Here is a 7,081-nt window from a genome sequence, read left to right as displayed (position 1 = left end):
ATTTTGTATTGGGTTGCGATTCCTTGCTATATGGCCCATAAGCATCTCAAAGGTCATTGCATTTCATGCAATATATTTGGTCGAACTGGCTCAGGTTAATTTGGAGTTATATTATTGTCCTAAGCCAGCGTGGTTGAATCAAAAATATATTTCACAAGCAAAAATAATTGATGACTAGCCCATTGGTTGAGTGAAATTTTCGTGTTTCCTAGTAGTTCAATTATTTAAGTTTAATTTTCAAGCTGGTTTGGGCCATATACCAGTCAATTTCCAAACCGAGCTCACTTGGACTTATGTGATTGTCCTAAACCAACCGGGTGGTTGAAATTGCTTTGTTTTATAGTAGTGAAATTATTCCATTTTCTAGTATCTTGATTAGACTGTTTTTTTGCACGTACTTATGTTAACACACTATTCAAAATTTTTGGACTTTCTCTCTTGGTTTGGACTTTTTTTTGGAACATATCCTCTCCACTCAACTTCACTTAGTGAGCTAAAAAATTGTTTTTTAGAGCACTAAATGGGTCACTTATATACAAATATGGCCTTATTAAGCTAAAAAGTCAAGTGGTGACCTCTAATTTAAAAAAAAATGGCTTAGTGAAGCTATAATTCCCAAACTCGTGCATGGTGCCCCCATCCAATAACTATAATAATAATAATAGTAGTATCCTGACTCAAGTTCAATTTTAACACTATGAAGTGAAAATATGACACCATATGAAAAGAGTTTGTTGAATTCAACATATAAGTGGTGTATAGATACACCATTAAAAAAAAAAAAAAGAGTTTGCTGAATTCAATATATAAGTGGTGTATAGATACATCCTTTTTTTGAAAAACAAGCCATACAATAAATTCTCTTATTGCTGGTGTATAGATACACCATTTGTATGGAAAAAAGCATACAAAACATTATCTTATGCATTTGAATCTCGTTCAGAGTCATCAGATTCATGTAATGTATTTGCGCTTGATGGGTCAAGTCTTGCCAAATGATGTTTAATATGGACATGACTTGGATCAGGGATTCTGATACATTTTTCAACATTGTATCCATGCTTCTTTTTAAAACTTCGTGTCCTCAATTTCTAGCAATGAATAATGCTACTGACTTCCACCTCTCTTAATCCCTCATTATTTGGAACCCATTCACGTTTCTTTTGCAAGCATCCCTCATAGAGTTGTTTTATTGTATATCTTCTCGGGAGATTTTTCAATGGCTTTGGTTCATACCATAAAGCTGTAAATGTTAGAGGAGTTCCCTTGTCATCCCTTTCTATCTTAGCAACCTTTGTAACCCAAATTGGGCCACCTTGGTCATCCAACTCTGAACCTGGATCAGATGCCCAAACTGCAACAAATAGACCCTCTTCAATCTCATTAGATGGTATAAACTCTGGTAAGTGTTTGTCTCCCTTCTTGCCACAATATTTTTGAGGTAAAAGGCATTCCTTTGCTTCCTCCATATCTACTAACATATTTATATCCAAAGGAAAACTTGGTGACCTAGCTTGTTCCGGCCAAAAGGATTCACAGTATTCAATGCTCATTAAGTTTTCTTGTCTTTCTAAAGATTGGATAAGTGCTCCAGTTGATTTAATTGTCTCCAAATTCTTAGTTGATTGCTCAGGATATTTTTGCATCATACTTTGAAGATGTTTAATGAAGGCTTTCAAGCCTTTCATTTCATCTATGTCAAGTGATTTGTTTTTTGCAAGAACAAATCTAGTTTCCTCCAATGGAATTATTTGTTGTAATAAAGCATATGATTCACTCCATAAATGATCTCCATCTACGGAGTAGTGCTTCCATTGCATCACTGGAATATTGTTATGCATGTGAAACCGAAAGTAGTGTGGATTTGTGTGTCCTATTAGGGCATGATCTCCTATTTGTAAATGTGGCTCTATGAATGCTCTCCAATCTACCATCCTCTCTAAGATAGCCACTTCCGATTCTTCCTTGCGAGAACCTCCAATTTTTTTCCCAATTCGAAATAGCATATCCTCTATTGTCAAAACATCCATTGCCTTCAAATCACCAGAGATAACACTGAAGATTTGATCTATGTCTTCATGTGTATGGCCGACAAGAAGAAAGCCAACTTCCACTTCTTCAAATATTTTCAAACCAACTAGCATAGAGCATAAAGCAAATATATATTTATTCTTGTTCTCTCTCCAACAATTATCAGCTTGTATTCACAATGTGTTAGGCAAAATCCGTGAGCATCTTTGACCTTTCTTATTGCTTTCATGATTGATGTAACAACCTGGTTACTATCATGGTCATGCAAACTATCAATCCATACATCACAAAAGATTCGGTATCCATGTACTAATACTCCACACAAGTGTGTTTTTAGTCCACGTTTGCCCTCCAATGCCGGTGCAATACGTCTATATCGTGGCAAAAAAAGTTGTATTCTGGTCCATGCCATCAATGGTGATGCACATGGACTTATTGACATGTGAAATAGCTTCCTCTCTCCAAGAAGCATACAACTTTCGAGCATCTTGCACATGACGTTGTGTGAAGATTTTTGAAAACCCCAAACTCGTCTGAACATATGTACATGTGTGATGTTCAACCTGTGTGTGTGCTTGCTGGCGTTCAATCAGATTTTGTGTGAGCAACTTTCGAGCACTTCATGGTATCCAGGGATGGGACGGTGTTCATCATATGTGGATGGTCAGTGGGCAATCAAATGCTAAATGACTGGTGGCATCCAATTGTGTGCACATAGTCAATGAATATGTGCTTAAGTGCCTTGGTGTGTGATTTGGGGGAAATGTCTTGACAGTGGTAAAATGTCACTGATGAGGTGGCAAATAAAGCTAAGGTGGCCAAATTGATTTGGAAAGGAGCATGCATGCACGTGGCTACGTGATGAAGGAAGCTTCTGGTCATGAGCTCGCGAGGATGGCAACGATGAAGAGGGACGAGGATTCAACGGAGGATGAGGGGTGTGGGCGGAGAGCTTCTGAAAAGGGGATTGCGCTGTGAGCAGGAGGAGCTCCTCTGGAGAGAGAGAGAGCTTGGAAAGCTGGAGGAACATCGCGATGCGGGTGCTCTATGAGCAGTAGAGAAGCTATGAGCATATATCGTAGTGAAGAGGAGGTCATCTTCTCTTACTGGAACGTTTTTGAAAGGGCGAAGCATCTCAACTATGGGCCCGAGAAGATACGTGAGTTTTAAAGCAAGGGAGAGTGGCTGCAGTGAGGACGCGATTACAGACTGCAGGGTCTAAAGAGAGGTGTCACTACTACAAGCTTGGAGGTCTTTGAGAGGGGCGGTTCTCTGGAAAAAGATTGGTAGGAGAGGCACAACAGGAGGGCTGCAAAGGAGGGCCAGGATTGCGCAGAATTATACTATGGTTGGAATGATGGGGACGACGGTGATCTCTATTACAGGCCAGGATATCAAAACTACATAAACAGGCAGTTCTATTTGAATAGCTACAAGTTCACAAGAGAGCAGACGTCGTCGAACAGGTTGAAGTCATCTTTGAGCAAGTTCAAAGCGGTGGCGTGGGGTGTGATGGCGTGCAACTACAAGCCTGTTCTGCGAGAAAGATCAAGCAGATGATTCATTCCACCACCCATTGTCTAAGGTGTGGTGCTTCGTGTTTGCACTTACCGAAGTGTCTGAGGGTATCTCGATAAATTGCAAACCAGCCATAGGCTTGTCGAGGTAATAAGACGCGAGAGTTTGATTGAAAACACCCTACGTTGGGTCATACTATGGGGATGCAGTTGCTGAAAGGGTCATCAATTGCTCCCATTGGGAGTTTTCGGGACTTGGCGGGGGGGATCTCTCTATAGCGGACGGTGAAGACTTGAGAGAGAGGAAGGCGTGCACTCCATGAGGAGTAGGGAAGCTGTGAGGCCATGATCACTGTGTGAAGGAGTGTGGCTCTTGCTGGTCGTGACTTTCTGAACAAAGGCATGGCGTCTCTATTGTGGAGGTTGAGAGACCTTGGAAAGAGGGTCGAGAGCTCCGGGAGCTCTAGAATGCTGTAGGACTAGCTATGGGAGGCGACAAAGTAGTTGGTCGTCGCTTGCATGAGATGATGGAGGGTATACAATGTGAGTAGAAAGGAACTACAGTGCTTGGATGATCACGTGAAGAAGAAGAAAGAGCCCTTGTGATTGTTGCCATTCTTGATCATTGGATCTGATATGTGGTACCTATGTGAAGTTTGTTGACTGTTATGTTGCTCTCGTTGTGGGTTCTCTTGTAGAATTGTGGTGTTTGATGGCATAGAAGAGGGGTGATGGCTTTGAGTTTATGAGGCAGATGATAGACTTGAAGTCAAAGAGATCCAAGATTGTTCTTCATGGATTTTGTCGGGGGAGATATGAGCATCATTTTCTGGAGTTATATTTATGTTTCATGGGTCTTCTATGTATTTTCTGAGCTTGATCTCAGTCAGTAGGAGCTTGTGTTGGGCTATGTAGTCCACTGGTTTTTTTTAAAGAGTTGTCTGGCTTCCGGAGAAGTGTGGCCAGAGTGTGAGTTGTATCAGAAGGTATGTGTAGAGACAATGATGTTGAATGGATGCCTTTTGCCTTGTGATAGTGTTGTTCGGGTGTTTTGTACGTGGATGAGTGTGGCTATGAAGATGGGTTAGGCTCTACTGCTTTTGTCCATCGACGTTTTGGTGCCTCCACAGAGGAAGTTCACTTCAGTTTACAAGATTGGAGGAGCAGGTGTTCTGAGATGTGTTGCAAGCAATGGGGAGAAATCCACACATGAGAGTGATACAGTGTGAGTGGTGTGGAAAATGTGGTCACAGGAAGGACAGATGTATTGAAGTCCAGCTACGTGTGATCCGACTCCGAGCCAGAGTGCAGAGAGCTTTGAAAGTGCTTGCCCGCAGGAAAAAGAATGCTCTTCGGATGTAGAGTGAGCTTCTTCAGTAGTGTGCTTGTTTTGTTGCCTTCCAGTTTTGTTGTGGCTGAGAAAGCCAGGGTGTGTGACAGTTGAAAGATTGTGAAGATGGCACGGGACTTTCCAGAGTTTTGGGGGATGCCATATGAGAATGCAGTGAGATTCTTGGAAAAGATGGAATTCACAGCACTTATGAAGGATAGGGCAACCCCTCAGATTTTGTTTCAGATCTTGAATTATTGTTTGCAGGGAGATGCAAAAGCATGGTTGCAGACTCAAGTGGCTGCGTTCAGGACTACTCATCCTCAGCATCAAAATCCGGAGTATACAATGGTGAGAGCATCTTTTCTTGCACGGTTTGCACAAAGCAGGAGCCCTAATGAAGTATGGAAGGAGTTGTGCAAAATTCAGCAAAAGGATAATCAGGATGTGGATCAGTATTTGATAGAGTTTAGTAGACTGTGGAGTCTATGGTGTGAGGCTTTGATTCCTGAAATAACCCCGCAGATGATAAAGAGAGACCGGTTTGTGGCTGGTCTAGAACCTTCACTCCGTCTGAAGGTGGAGCTGAAGAATATTGATAATTTTGAGGATGCAGTCAGAGTGGCTAGAGAGAAAGAATGGAAGGTCAAGAGATTGAAGCAGCTTGGTATGCAAGAGGAGCCTAAAGCCCTGGTCAATAGGCCAGAAATGATTAAGGCATATGTAGAGAGAGAGCCGGTGTCTATTCCTATGCGGGATGATTCCCTAAAAAAGGAATTGCATGAAGCTGTGGAGCTGATGAAAACACTCAGCCTAAATTGGATGGAGATTGCAGGAAGAAGCAGAGGTCAAAATAACAGGAGAGTTGCTATGGATGGAGGAGAAGGAAGTTCAGCTGATGCAAGGAGAGTACCAGATTATGTGATGAGCTGTAGGCTGGAATTGGAAGAGGAACTTGAGGAGACAGTCACAGATGAAGAGAGAGATTTTTTGAGTGAGACAGAGGAAGAGAGCATCTCATCAGAGGAAGAGAGTCAGTTGTCTTCACTGTTGAAGGAACCTGATGATGTAAGGGAGCTGGATATCATTACACTTATGAGTGGAAGCTTGTCACTTGCTATGGAAGAGGGTGTTGCTCAGCTAGATCTGTGCGAGGTGGTAGAAGAGAGCCCGAGAGAAGGGGTTGCTACCATAGATGGCAGAAATGTTGAGAGCCCATTAAAGGCAGCTAAGGATAAGCCTATGTGTGTAGATGATGATCATGCTCCAGTGTTGAGTGGTGATGATATGCCTATGATGGCTGAATGCAATCAGTTTGTGGTTGACACTGTGATTGAGCATACCGAAGAAGATGAGATTTCAGGTTCAGCAAATGAGGAAGAGAGGTGTGAAATTAGTAGTGAAGATGAGAGCTCAATCATGTGTGACAGTGATGAAGCTGATGTGGCTATTACTGATAAAGTAAAAGACCTACAGACAGCAAGTGTTGATTGTGTGCATGCAAATTGTGATGAGTATGATGAGGTTAAGATTCAGTGTTTACAAGATGATGGTGATTCAGAGGATGAGATGGATTGCTTCCTTGACGATGCACTGGATGATATGTTAGCATTGATCTCATCAGAAGAGAATGAAAACACCAGTATGCATGTTGAGCAAGATGGCAGTGATAATGTGGTTGATGATTAGTTAGATGCTTTACTTGATGATACCCTCATGGATTTTGCATGTATGGTTGACAATGACAAGAAACAGTGTGCTGATATATTTGAGCATTCTTCAGGTGAGAAGGGTGTTTGTTTGCTCCTGGGTGATCTTGATAATTCATGTGATGGGTTGAGTTTTGCAGCTTTCAAGGTTGAGGCAATAGGGTATGCTGAGAAGTTCCTAATCACAGATTATGAGCTGGTTGTGCCCGTGAGATCTGTGTGTGAGGTTGAGACCTCAAAAGATGTAGCTCATGTGAAGATGAGCAAGACTCATGATACAAGTGTGATGGCTGATAGCCAGTGGAGTGTTGTAATATCTTGGCAAGATAAGATATGGGATCCTGGAGGCTTATATAGAAGGAGCTGGTGGCTACATCAAATTGGTGTGTTGTTGATGCCTTTTGATCCAGGAGGATGGTGGATTATGCATATCTGGCAGTGGAGGGTTCAAAGTTATTCCTTTGATCCAGGAGGAAAGCAGAGGCATAGAGCAC

Source organism: Dipteris shenzhenensis, chromosome 25 (genome assembly GCF_047967505.1).
Source record: "Dipteris shenzhenensis isolate YYH24624 ecotype China chromosome 25, Dip_SZ_1.0, whole genome shotgun sequence".
Lineage (NCBI taxonomy): Eukaryota > Viridiplantae > Streptophyta > Polypodiopsida > Gleicheniales > Dipteridaceae > Dipteris > Dipteris shenzhenensis.
Note: the sequence above shows the minus strand (reverse complement) of the source record.